General features: G+C 43.6%; 1 protein-coding gene and 1 long non-coding RNA gene across 2 annotated transcripts in view; one reads left to right on the top strand and one right to left on the bottom strand.

Annotated features, from left to right (window-relative positions):
- EZR (ezrin) overlaps positions 1 to 13,862 on the bottom strand; it is a 164,266-nt gene that overhangs the window by 87,217 nt on the left and 63,187 nt on the right. The gene's annotated exons all lie outside the window — the stretch shown is intronic.
- Positions 3,914 to 12,890, top strand: LOC125960675 (uncharacterized). The gene is made up of 2 exons (XR_007470594.1): positions 3,914 to 5,376; positions 10,601 to 12,890. It is a non-coding gene; the product is annotated as an uncharacterized LOC125960675 (long non-coding RNA).

Raw genomic sequence — 13,862 nt, 5'->3', positions numbered from 1 at the left:
TCTCAGCTGCGTTATGTGCTTGTTCATCTCTCACCTCCTCTAGACTGCAAGCCAGTTATAGCAGTTACCATGACTTTCATATTTATTTGTATGCTTGGGACATAAGAAGAGACCCAGAATTATTTGTTGAATGAATGAATGAATGCATGCATGCATGCTTCAGAAGGGCCATTTAACATGTAGATCCTCGTTGGGTGAGACTCCAGGGCGGAGGCTGTGTTCACTCGCTTTGCAAGAGTAGAGGGCACTTCCATTACCTGCTACTGTTTGGTTTCTCAGTTTTGTCAACAGAAGATGTTGTATTGGGGCAACAGTAAAGAGTGACAGGCAGGTTTTCAAAAGGAGCCCTTTATTGGAGCAAAAAAGTAATCTGAGCCAATCACACCCTAAATTACTCTTGCTGGCAATGAAAGGAGTTAAAAGGATGAATCAAAACCATTATACTGAGCAATATTGGCATTCGGTGTCTATTACACTACGTGCTCAGTTCATATTACTACATTTTTGTAGTTAATAACTCAGTTACTTTCAATAGCTGATCTTGTATATTATGGTATATATTAATTTCTCGTATCATATATAATTGTATGTTAATTTCTCACCCCTAAGACACAAATTCTATTAAAGACTTCTAAGTCTAAAAGTATTGGTTAAAGTGGCCAAAAAAAGTGGATGTGTCTCATTTCTTTTCAACTGAATTGGCTGCTCCTTTGACTGAATCAAATAATCCAAACAGGTATTTTTGTATCAAGTACGTGTTGCCTATTGCCTAATACACACACTTTTGAATTAGGAAAAAGCTCCACTTAAATTCAAACCATGTAGTTAAACGTAATGCCTTGCAAGTTTCTGGAGGCTCAGTCTACTTAAAACTTATTTGGATGTGTAATGGTTCGTGAAGTTTGCATTTTTGTAGTAATATCCACTGCCACCTCGCCGCGCAACACACGCACGAACACAGCATATTTATAACTTTATATTTGAAAAGAAGACTTAAAAGCGTCTCTTTGCCTGATTAGCAGTGATGAAAACGATCTGTTAATTGATTACACAAGATCAATCAACAAAAATGAATTGGCTTTTAAGGGGAAACATCCTCTGCATTATATATTTTTTAAACATGCCTTTAATTTTTGTTAATGCCTAGTTGTTCCTGTTCTTAGTTTTTTATGTTTGTTTTTCTTTTTTGTCTTGTCAGACCAAATAATTTTCAAGAAGAGTTAAGTTCAGAGTTGAAGCTTAGGCCCAGTAAGAAAGAACAAGCTATTATTACCATAAAATACAGTCTATTTCCCTAATGCCTACTTGTGAACAGGCTATTTTGTTGAAATGTTTTCAGAAAGCTCTATTAAAGAATAACCATGTCTTATACCTAATAGAGTTTTAGTAACTATCTGTTAAATGAATGACAGACACAAAGAAAGCTGAAGCTGCTATTTGGAAATGATGTTGCTGAAATTTCAATAAGAATTTTTAAAGTTATAGATGATAATAAATGGTCTTAATGTAAATTATTACTTGACTATGAAATTTAGTACCGTCAGTGTAGCTCTGTAAAAGAAATAAAGGGCTAATTGTCACAACTAGGTGCTTTCCTTCTTAAACAGTCAAGGAAAAGGGCAAGACAGAGAACAAACATCTAGTATCTATATACACCATACACTAATCCAGGAACTTCACAGATCTCAGTTAATCCTTGCAGCAGATAAGAAAAATGGGTTTCAGAGAAGTTTGGAAACGCACACAACATCAGACAGAGAAGGAGGGTGGCGGGCTGGGGATTTGGAGCCTTGGAGCCACTGCGTGTCTTGCATTTTTAACTTCCATCAGGTGGTTCTGGTAGCTCTGTGGGGGAATGTGTAGAAAAATGTTTGAAAGTCACTGTTAAGACCAGTTTGCTTCTCGGCTCCTAACCAACCAAGTGGATCTAAGTGAGGCCACTTTGTAAACAGTCCAGTCTGCATATCAAGGGGCACAACAGAATTCAAAATCTTTTCCAAAACTTTGTACTCCAGGTTGAATACGGTCTGTTGTTCAGGGGAAGCAGAGAATGTTAAGACCCCTGGCACCATTATTTTCCCTTCCTAGTAATCCTTTTCTTAAGCCAGCAGCAGGACAAACATCTTCCTGAGAAGTTACAGCACTTACTGACTGACCTCAACTCCTTTTGTGCCAGACAAGACTGAATTCCTAATCAGATAAGACAAGGAAAAAAGAAACTACACAGCTTAGTACTTAAGGGCACAAACATTGGAATCAGACCACCGTGGGTATAAATCCCAGCACTGACACCAGATTAATATGTGACTTCAGTCAAATTATTCAATCCCTCTGGCCTTACTTTCCCTTTCTGTAAAATGGGAGGAATAATGGTATCTAAGTCATGGGGATTTTGTAAGCATTAAGAGAAATGCCTGTTAAGCATTTACAATGCCTGGCTTATTGAAAATACTTAATGAGGGACTTCCCTGGTGGTGCAGTGGTTAAGAATCTGCCTGTCAATGCAGGGGACATGGGTTTGAGCCCTGGTCCCAGAAGATCCCACATGCCGTGGAGCAACTAAGCCCGTGTGCCACAACTACTGAGCCTGTGCTCTAGAGCCTGCGAGCCACAACTACTGAGTCTGTGTGCCACAACTACTGAGCCTGAGCTCTAGAGCCCGCGAGCCACAACTACTGGGCTCGCGTTCCTAGAGTCTGTGCTCGGCAACAAGAGAAGCCACCGCCATGAGAAGCCCGCGCACCGCAACGATGAGTAGCCCCGTTTGCCCGCCACAACTAGAGAAAGCCCAATTAAAAAAAGATAATGAATGATAATTTTTATTGACGTGTTCAATAGTTACTAAGTTATATTCTTTCTACATATCTAAATGCAAATGATTTTCAAGGCTGTGAGCTCAGGAAATCTCAAAGGCCTTTAAGGGTTTTGCAACCAGAGGTAATATTTGTGATTCTAATGAGGTAACAGAACTCCTAAACAGAATCCCTTTCAAGCTAAGTTCCCATCCAATAGCTAGTGGTGCCTTCAGATGGTCCTTTTTGCTTATCTTTTTAAGCACGATAGGATTTTCCGTGAATCACACTCTGTAGTTATTTAGTAACTTTCACCAAAGCAGCTCAAACCAGCCTCTGTCACCAAAAGAAAAAACCTTGAAACTCAGAGAAGTAATACCACCTGATTGATGGACAGCCAGAAAGCAGGGAAGGCCAGACGTGGCTCTGACCACGATAGGGGAATGTGGTGGAAATGAGATCCTCCTGAGACGTCCAGGGAGTGTTTTGTTCCTCTTGCTTCAGGAAAGGGTAAATGACAGCACCGAGGTAAGAGAGGAATGGAGGCCCGGCCGCAGTCGGATGACGGCCTCAGAGGGCTGGCGGCCGCAGAGGGCTGGTTTAGCAAAGGGCGAGGTAAGAATGACAGAAAGACAGGTCTGCAGAGGGAGCTGGCAAGCGCTTGTACACACAGGAACTGACACTCGAGCGGCTTCGAGCTCGCATCTGCTATGGTTTTCGCAGTTCCCGCCATGTGGCTCGTGAGTGTCAGGGCTTCTGGCAACTCCCTCCAAAAGCGTGAATCAGTTGATTCTTACCAGCCCCTTTTCGGTGACACAGGCTCTTTTGTTAAAATGTCACCCAACCGACAGACTGCTGAGCGGCCACGGCGGCCCCAGATCGCCCTCGGGGAAGCTCGGCAGCCCCGCACGCCGCAGCCCCCGGCGCGCCAGCCCTCTAGGCCGCCGGAAGCGCTCCTCCCCCGGGTTTCGGCTCCGCCTCGCCCCGCGGCGCGCGCGAGCGTGTCCTCAGCCGCGGCCGGCCAATCAGGACGCGCGACCAAAATAGCGCCTTATAAATGCGTGCGGGCCTGAGCCGCCAGCTCACAGCCGCGCGCTCGCAGGTGAGCTGCCAGGCCCGACCACCTGCGGGGAGGGGCGGCGAGAGCCGGGCCCTCGCGCGCCTGCTTCCGCCTGTCGTAGGCGGGGAGGGTGGTCCGCTGCGGCTCGTCATCAGCCGCGGAATCTGCGTTTCTGTGTGAGTGACGCGGCGCTGTCGGGCTCCACTTCAACAGAACTCAGCGCTACACTCCTCTAACTGCTTTCCTGTTTGAAAAGGATGTAAGATAGACATCCTTCCCACCAAGAAATGATCAATTCAGGGAGGCATTTCTTGGGGTCACCTTTCTAGGAGGAGGTGACTTGAGATAGTAGGTGGAAAAACAAAGGCTTTGGCGTCGTGCACACGGGGTTCCAGCCTCTGCTCGCGTCACACACCCGCTCTGTGACACTGAACACATCAACAAACCTCGGCGTGGTCGCGTCTTTAAGATGCAGACAACAGTACCTACCCAATAACGTATTTTTGAGGAGCTCCCCTGGAGATCATATTCATCTCTGTCTCGTTTTCTTCCCTCGCTCTCTCCCTTCCTTCCTTTCATTCTCTCCTTCATTTTCTTTCTTTCCTCCTTCATTCCTCATCTTTCTTCCCTTTTTTTAAATTGAGGTATAACTTTCACATAATACGCTGCACAGATCCTAAGAGAACAGCTGGGTGAACTTTTACACATGTAATCAGCTCCCAGATCAAGATATAGGATATTGAAAATATACCTCATCACCCCAGGTGTCCACCTGCTCCTTCCCAGTTAATACTTATCACCCCAGAGGTAACCAGTATTCTGGCTTCTATTACTGTGTATTAATTTTGCCTGTTCTTAAACTTCATATAATTGCAGCCAAATAGTGTGCCTTCTCCCATCTGGTTTCTTTCACCCAACGTAATATCTGTAAGATTCATCCATGGTATATGCGTACATCAGTAGTTTGTTTACTACTGGGTAGTATCCTATTGTATGAAATATACAACAATTAATTTATCCGTTCCACCATTGACAGGCATTTTGGTTTTCAGTTTTCAGTTATTAGGAATGAAGGTGCTGTGAGCATTCATATGGTCTTTTGGTGAGTACCTGCACACAATCTTGGGTTTATACAGATGAGTGGACATTTTATGTCATAGGATAAGTATATGTTTAGTTTTAATAGACACTGCTTAGCAGTTCCCCCCCCCCCCAAAGTTGAATTGATATATGAAAGTTAGTTACTTCACATCATTGCCAACCGTTGGCATTAACAGTTTTTTGTTTTTGTTTTTTTTTTTGCGGTACGTGGGCCCCTCACTGTTGCGGCCCCTCCCGTTGCGGAGCACAGGCTCCGGACGCGCAGGCTCAGCGGCCATGGCTCACGGGCCCAGCCGCTCCGCGGCATGTGGGATCTTCCCGGACCGGGGCACGAACCCGCGTCCCCTGCATCGGCAGGCGGACTCTCAACCACTACGCCACCAGGGAAGCCCCGGCATTAACAGTTTTTAAAACAATTTCTTGGTATGTACCAAGATCTCCTTGTGGCTTTCATTTGTTTTTCTCTAATGGATAATGATGTTGAGCCCCTTTACTAACTTATTGACCTTTTAGGTCAATATTGACTTATTTTTGTGAAATGATTGTTCAGATCTTCTATTTTTTAATGGGTTCGTCTGTCTTTTCCCTACAATTTCTGGGAATGTGTTATATTTTCTGGATATAAGTCTTTTATTAGGCACATGTATCATGAATATAGTCTACCAGTCTGTGTCTTGCCTGTTAAGTTTCTTATGGTGTCTTTATTTTATTTTGTTTTTAACGTGAACATCCAATAACATTGAGTTTTTTACATTAAAAAAAAAAATTACAGTGCTACGAGACTTGACACATGTAGGGTGTAACCACCATAATCTGGATTGGGAACAGTTGCATCACACCAGAACTCCCTGTGCTGCCCTTTTGTCGTCGTATCCTTGCCCTGCTTGTAACCTCTGGGAACCACTCATCTATTCCTTGCGGCTACAGCTGTGCCTTTTCCGGAATGTTATATAGATAGGATCACGATGGGCAGCCTTTCGGGTCTGGCTTCTTTCACTCAGTGTCACGCCCGGGAGATTCATCTGTGTTGTTGCAGGTACCACTGTTTTTTCACTGGTTGAAGAAAATTTGCGTTGTTTCCGCTTCTTAACAATTATAATTAGTGCTGCTGTAAACGTTTGTGTACAGGTTCTTATGTAAAGATACGTTTTCATTTTTCTAGATTAAATACATGCGAGAGGGTTGTTGGGTTATTTATTTACTTATGGCTGCGCTGGGTCTTCGTTGTGACGTGCCGCTATGTTCATTTGATTAAATCTTTTCTATGGTTGCTTTTCCCCTACAAAAGCAGAGCTGAGTAGTTATAACAGACTATATAGCTGAGAAGTCCTTAAATATTTACTATTTGGCACCTGATAGAAAAAGTTTGCTGACCTGTGGTTTTGATCATTTGCATTTAATTGTGTAGTTATTGATATGTCTGGATTTAGGTTGTTTTAACATTTTGTTATTTCTTTTCTGTTTGTTCTCTCTGTTTTTCTTTCCTTTATTTCCCCTTTCTGCCTTGTTTTAGATTATTTGAATATTTTTTAGTATTCCATTTTAATTTTCTATTGAGTTGTAAAATTATATCTCTTTGTATATGTTTTTAGTGATTGCTCTAGGGATTATAATGTACATACTTAATATTTCACAGTCTAATTAGAACTACTATTTTATCACTTTAAGCAGAATATAGAAATGTTATTACTATATAGATTACTCTCCCTCATTTATGTTGGAATATCTGTTTATTTAGTTCTTCTTTAATTTCTCTCCCAGAAATGTTTTACAGTTTTCAGCATAGAGATTGGGCACATTTTGTTGTTGTTGTTGTTAGAATTATTCTTAGGTATTTATATTTTCGATACTATTATAAATGGTGTTCAAATATTTTTCATTTCCAATTTTTTTGTTGTATATAGAAATATGATTGATTTTTGTATATTGACCTTATAGCCGGTCACTTTGATGAATTTATTTATCTATCTATCTATTTATTTATTTATTTTTGGCTGCATTGGGTCTTCGTCTCTGTTGCATTGGGCTTTCTCTAGTTGCAATGAGCGGGGGCTACTCTTCACTGTGGTGCGTGGGCTTCTTATTGTGGTGGCTTCTCTTGTTGCGGAGCATGGGCTCTAGGCATGTGGGCTTCAGTAGTTGTGGCATGTGGGCCTAGCTGCTCCACGTCATGTGGGATCTTCCCGGACCAGGGCTTGAACCTATGTCCCCTGCATTGGCAGGCAGATTCTCAACCACTGCGCCACCAGGGAAGCCCTAAGTTTATTTTTAATTCTAATAATTTGTTCATTTTCTTCTATATAATCCTGTCATCTACAAATAAATATAGTTTTACTTGTTGCTGTCCAGTTTTTAAACCTTTTATTTCTTTTTCTGGCCTTGTTGCACTGTTTAGGACCTCCGGTACAATGTTGAATAGATGGGGTAGTAGTGGACACTCATTCAAGGGACTTGGAAAGACAAGGGAGATTCCTCTTCACAGTGTTCTTTTAAATTCAGCACTGTTTTGTTTGGCATGGTCTGACATGGACCGTTGGAGAGACCGAGAGTAGCTTACTTATTTCCAGAGGCATCAATTTAGTCTTGTGTAGGTTCCAGGGAGACAAGAAGTAGATAGATGTCCCTAACCTACATATTCCTGTGTTCAAATTAGGTACAGACACTTCTTTGGTCAGACCACTAAAAAAGAAAAAAAAAAAAGTGCTCTTTTCTCTGGTGCGGTGCAGACCTGCCCATGATTCAAGGCTTAGTGAGCTGAGCATGAGCTGGATTTCAGCTTCTCTGTCCCCTTGGCTGGGCCTCTGCACAGTGCACACATTTCTACATTGTTTGGAGAGGAAGTCAGGCCAGAAGACTGGAGAACACAGTCAACCTCCTGTGGGAAGGTGGGTCCCAGCTCATCAGCAGCTGCACTGAAAATAGATGGCCTGTCTTTTGATGATTCCCAGGGATTCTGACCCCAACTCACTGATCTGTATCTCTGAGATGCAAGTGACATTACATACCTTACATTGCTTGTGAAATAATTTCAAATCCCAGTATTAGGAAAGAGGAGTGAGGGATTGTCATCACTCATGTCTTGTGTTTCTTTGGTGTCCTCTTGCCTTCATACTGTTATCTCCCACCTGCCCCTTTCTCCCAGTTAGGTCATACATCCATCATCTTAGTCCGTGTGAGAAGAATTTGTATGTACAGGGTCAGCTGCGTTCATAGAAGGCCAAGGGGGCAGCAACCTGGGTTTGGAGGGTGAAATTTGAGAAGCTCTTACTCCCCTCTGCAGAAAGCCTGTCTACCCTCTTCTGCTCTAATCTGATACAATCCACCTGGGGGCATGCATACCTTCATCTGTTTTCATTTTGTTTTGTTGGCTTTTATTAACATTTGTTTGGGGTTTGTTGTTGTTGTTGTTAAGGGTGTTTAAGAACTTTCTATTATAAAATGTAAATGACCCTAGAAGGAAAAACACATTAAGTCATTACCAGCTATTAGCACCATTCTGTGACTCCATTAAAACATTATTATGGGGACTTCCCTGGTGGTCCAGTGGTTAACAATCTGCCTTCCAATTCAGGGGGCATGGGTTTGATCCCTGGTCGGGGAACTAAGATCCTGCATGCCACAGGGCAACTAAGCCCGCGTGCCACAATTACTGAGGCCGAGCACCACAACTAGAGAGAAGCCCGAGTGCCACAACGAAAGGTCCCGCATGCCACGACTAAGACCCGATGCAGCCATAAATTAAAAAAAAAAAAATTATTGTGTACTTTTCACTTAGCTTTTTTTTTATTTAAAATATTTAATTTTATTTTTGGCTGCACTGGGTCTTTGTTGCTGCACACGGGCTTTCTCTAGTTGTGGCGGGCGGGGGCTACTCTGTTTTGTTGCAGTGAGCGGGCTTCTCCTTGTGGTGGCTTCTCTTGTTGTAGAGCATGAGCTTTAGGCACACGGGCTTCAGTAGTTGTGGCGTGTGGGCTCAGAAGTTGTGGCTCGCATGCTCAGTAGTTGTGGCTCGCGGGCTTAGTTGCTCTGTGGCATGTGGGGTCTTCCCGGACCAGGGATCAAACCTGTGTCCCCTGCATTGGCAGGCAGATTCCTATCCACTGCACCACCAGGGAAGTCCCCACTTAGCTTTCTAATGACCCAGCATAGTTAAGCCTTGTTAGTGAGAGCAAATGGAGAGGAATGAAGAACAAGGAGCACTGAAAGGGAAGTTTTCTTCGTCTACAGATGAGGTTGTATATACTAAACTATCTTTTCCAGCTCCAGCATCAAGGACTCTCAGTGTTATCTGCAGAATAGTGAGAGGAAAAATACGTGAGAATCTAAGAAGGGATGTAACCAAATGTGAGGTGACCTGGTACCGTTGGGGTCCACCCACCACACCTTGTGCTCAGGAAAGGGAGACATGCTTCTTGGGGCTCCTTCCCATCTGCAGTGCTCTCCTTCTCACTGGTCCCAGAGATCCACCCCCGACCCAGCCCCTTAGGAATTTTCCAGCCTTTGCCTCTATTTAAAGCCATGACAGAATGAGCCAGCATGGGGGAGCAGGGTTCATGTCGATGACAGTGCCTGTCATGAGAATTAAAGACCCTTCTCCATGCTTTGCAGCACCCCGACCAAGTGCAAGTCCTGCATCTTCACATCATTTTGTGGATTCTATCTTCTCTCGAACTAGGCTATGAGCCTCTCAAGAGTACATGCTGTCTCTCTTACCCATCTTTTAAAAATCTCTAGCTCTTTGTACATGGTAAGTGCTCAACTGGTGTTCAGTGAATGAACGAATGGGAAGAGCTAGGGGATGTATCAGATTTCTCCAGGTTTATATGTCAGCACTGCCTTCGATTCTTTCCTCATTTGAACCCTTCACACCCAATGAGGCACTAAAGTCCAATGCTTCTTAATTCACAATGTCTGTTTTTGTGGCTGGCTCCCTAAGTGCTTTCTCTCCTGGGGAGTAGGCTACAGCCTAGCTTCCTTATCACCAGTTCTCCCTTCCTTATCCATCCTGCAGATACATCTTTCTAAAGTACAATTTCAACTTTTCACTGGGCTGCTCAGAATCATTTGTTTGACTCACTATCACTTTTAAGATAAAATACAAATTAATCAGCTCACTCTTTGATATCCTACCATCCATCTGTCCATCAATAAGTGTGTTTCAGTTTCTGCTCCAGCCTTTGGGGAGAAGGAGCTCCATCTAGAAGTCTCTGCTCCAGCCACATGAGTTTCATCATTGTCCTGCCTTCAATCATTTACGCAAACTATCCCTACTGGTCCCAACTATAGATCTTCCTTGACTTACAATGGGGTTACACTCTGAGAAACCCATTGTAAATGGAAAATATCGTTAAGTCAAAAATGCATTTAATATAGCCGACCTAGTAAACACCATAGCTTAGCCTCACCCACCTTAAACATGCTCTGAACACTTACATTAGCCCACAGTTGGGCAAAATCATCTAACACAAAGCTTATCTTATATAAAGTGTTGAAATATCTCACGTGATTTATTGAATACTGTACTGAAAGTGAAAACAATGCTTGTCTGGGTACAGAGTGGTTATAAGGTATTGGTTTGTTGACTGTCGTCACACATTCAGTAGAAATCGTACTTCAGATTTGGAATTTGGATCTTTTCCTGGACCAGGGAAATGCGGGACCATCGTCTCTCGTGATGCTGGGCAGTGACAGCGAGTGCTGAATGTGTTTCACTTTTGCAACATCATAAAGTGGAAAAATTGTAAGTCAAACCACTGTAAGTTGGGGACCGTCTGTACTTGCATCTTTCTGGTACTTGATGAGCCCACCTCCCCCAGAGAAGCCTCTTGGGGCAATACAGCCTGCCTCAAACTTTCTGTTCAGTGGCGTCTGGTCACCAAACTGAGTGTAGAATGGGGTCCAGTCAATGTTGACATGGCTTTACAACGTGCCAACAACCACGGACCATCCCAGGCAGGAACAGGGAACGTGGAGCAGTGCCTGGGGTGGGAGCTGGGGTGGGGTCAGGGCCTTAGAGTGGCAGACTTGGTGGCAGCTTTTATTCAAGGGCTGACGCAGGCTTCCTATTCTATCATTAAAACACCTGTGCAGCGGTTGATTGTTTTTGCAGAAATCTGCAACTAGAGCGTCTCTGCTTAGATTCTGATCTTAGATTCTGAGCCCCTTGAGAGCTCTGATCTCTCTCTAAGTGCTTTTAAATTCAGTATGAAAGAGACTACAGAACGTTTCCTGGGAACAAGTGTTGAAAGCGGGGAGGAGCATGGAAAGCCGAGGCCCTGGTGGCCTAAGGTAACCCACCCCCTCCTTTGTGGCTCTGTGCCTAGGGCCCACCTGTGTGTAGCGCTGGAGAGAAACCAGCCTGCTCTGCGCATACGTGCTCCTGGGCACACTTTCTTTCTGGGTTATGTCTTTAGTAATTTGTTATCAAGAAAAAAGACTCCCAACAAAGTCATGTTGCTTGCACAATCCTAAAGGTGATAAATTACCCAAGATGCTCATAGACAAGGGTGGGTCCACCTGAGGTCACGTAAAACCAGGGTGGATTGACCTAAGGTCAAAATTGAACAGGACCTGTTGGGAACTGTTGACTTCCCACCACGGCATGCAGTGTAAGTATCATGAAGCAGGAACAAACAGCTTCCTTTTCTTATTGCAAAAATAATACACAATTGTAAAAAACAAAAATTGAGAAAATACAGACAAGCGAAAATTTAAAAAATCATCCATAATTGTATTATATTTTAGCTACATCTTTTAAGTCTTTTTTGCTCCTTCCTTCCCTCTCTGCTTTCCTCCCTTCCTCCCTCCCTCCCTTCCTTCCTCCCTTCCTTCCTTCTTTCCTTCCTTCCTTCCTTCCTTCCTTCCTTCCTTCCTTCCTTCCTCTCTCTTTCCCTCCTTCCTTTATACCTTTGCAATGGGAGGCATTTAACCACTTTCTCTGCTTAGGAATTTCATGAACTAGATATTTTCAGTGTCTGTGCTCCCCACCGCTCACCTTCATCCCCTTCCTCTCCTGGGGCATATTCTCCTCTCATCTTTTCATACCCTAGGACAGTTTAAGATGGGGTTATCCTCATGGGTAGGATCAGAGACTAAGCCGAGCCTCAGTGTGAAGCTGCACCTTGCCGATGGCCTAACGCCCCTGGGTGTTAACTCTGCTGCTGCTCGGACTACCGCTCCCTCACACCTCTCTCCAGACGTTGAACAGGTGACCGACCATACTGGATGCTCTAATATGATGGTAGCGGTGTTTAGGGGCAGGGCACGGGACAATCAGCAGAAAGATTTTTACTTTTCTTAAATTGAGGTTTATCACACAAACAATAAAGTGCCTGAAGACACTCATCTCAAGTGCACAACTCAAAACAGTTTTACTTTTGTGGACACCTACATGCTGACATCCCAGCTCAAGACAGAAAATATTTCCAGCACCCTGGAACTTACCCTTATGTTCCTTCCCAGTCAATATCCATTCTCCCTGCACCCCTGCCTCCCACACATGAAGGTAAACACCATTTTCATTTCTTTTAATGTGCACTTTTTATATCTGGCTCCTTTTGTTCAAAATGATGTCCGGGAGGGACTTCCCTGATGGCGCAGTGGTTAAGAGTCTGCCTGCCAATGCAGGGGACATGGGTTCGAGCCCTGGTACAGGAAGATCCCACATGCCACGGAGCCACTAAGCCGGTGCATCACAACTACTGAGCCTGCGCTCTAGAGCCCGTGAGCCACAACTACTGAGCCCGTGTGCCACAACTACTGAAGCCCGCACGCCTAGAGTCCATGCTCCGCAACAAGAGAAGCCACCGCAATGAGAAGCCCGTGCACCGGCACAAAGAACAGCCCCCGCTCGCCGCAACTAGAGAAAGCCCGTGCACAGCAACGAAGACCCAACACAGCCAAACATAAATAAATATTTAAAATGTGTTAAAAAAAAATGATGTCTGTGAGATTCATCCATATTATTAGTTAATATTTTGAAAACATTATTTTATCAACTTCTTATTTTACCAAAAATGGAACCCTCTTGTGCCCATTGTTTACAACGGCTATTTTCATTTAATATATTGGCAAGAGTTTCCCGTTATTAGCATTCTTCTACTATCGATTTTTTAAATCTGGATAGTGTTCTATATTACGTACATGCCATAATTTATTTGACCAGCCCTCAATTGTTCAACATGACATAATTTCCTTTTAAATAAGTTAGACTACAATTCATTGAACATTCTTGCAATTAAATCTTTGTGCACATCCTAATTATTCCTTTAGGATGAACTCTCAGAAGTAGAATCACTAGGTCCGAGGTCATACACATTTTTAAAACTTTCTCGTCCAGAAAGATTGTACTAATTCTATATTAGCAGCAGCAGTGAATGATGGTATGATATCTCTGCTTCCTCAAGTCTCTACCATGACTGGGCATTATATTTTGAATATTTGCCAATGTGATAGGTGAAATGTCTCTTTAGAAAATAATAGGAAAATTTTAAAAAATGTATCTTGCTTTAATTTGCATTTCTTCAATTACAAATATGGCTGATTCCTTTTTTATATATTTAATCACTTCTATCTTTAGGCTTCTGGTGTTTGTGTCAGGCCGGGTTCAGCTGGAGATAACAAATAGCACTCTTCCTGTTTTAAGGAGGAAGAGCTTTGACAAAGGGAATCCGCTTCTGCCAGGGTCGCTGGAAGAGCTGAAGGGGCAGGACCCTCGTGGGGCTTCCAAGAATGGCTCTGAGAACAGCGCCCCGGAAGCGGCGCCTCTGGTGAGCTGCTGCTTTTGCCCCAGTCAGCTTCACTCTAGATGTGGGGCAGCTGCTGCCACAGTGGTTGAACCTGAGCCCTGCTTGGTCTGCTAGAACTTTACCAGCAAAAACTAATGCCCTGTGCCCTGCTCCCAAGACACA

This window comes from Orcinus orca, chromosome 12, assembly GCF_937001465.1.
Source record: "Orcinus orca chromosome 12, mOrcOrc1.1, whole genome shotgun sequence".
Lineage (NCBI taxonomy): Eukaryota > Metazoa > Chordata > Mammalia > Artiodactyla > Delphinidae > Orcinus > Orcinus orca.
The sequence above is the reverse complement of the archived record's forward strand: the minus strand, read 5'-3'. Positions and strand labels throughout refer to the sequence as shown.